Raw genomic sequence first — 395 nt, forward strand, 5'->3', positions numbered from 1 at the left:
GGGAAAAATGAGGAGTTGATACCAAGGGCTCAAGTAGAAAGCAAATGTTTTGAGAAAGATGATGGCAACATATGTACAAATGTGCTTGACACAATGGATGCATGGATGCATTGTGATGAGTTGTATGAGCCCCTAATAAAATGATTTTTAAAAAAAGTTAATGCTTTCTATAGGGAAAGTGTTGATATCACACTTTTCTAATTATTCTTTACTGTCTAATTAAGGGATTTTTACCAAGATAATTTTATAATCTATTTAAAATTATTGATATGCTCAAATATATTAATAATGAATTGATTGGTCTAAAAAGCTATTTAAAATTTTCAAAATAAACAATAACATCTTAAATCCTCATCACTAGAAGAATGGATATATAAATTATGGTTTGCATTACA

This window comes from Echinops telfairi, unplaced genomic scaffold (genome assembly GCF_000313985.2).
Source record: "Echinops telfairi isolate 266 unplaced genomic scaffold, ASM31398v2 ScPeMD7_7475;HRSCAF=8513, whole genome shotgun sequence".
In the NCBI taxonomy this organism is placed as follows: domain Eukaryota; kingdom Metazoa; phylum Chordata; class Mammalia; order Afrosoricida; family Tenrecidae; genus Echinops; species Echinops telfairi.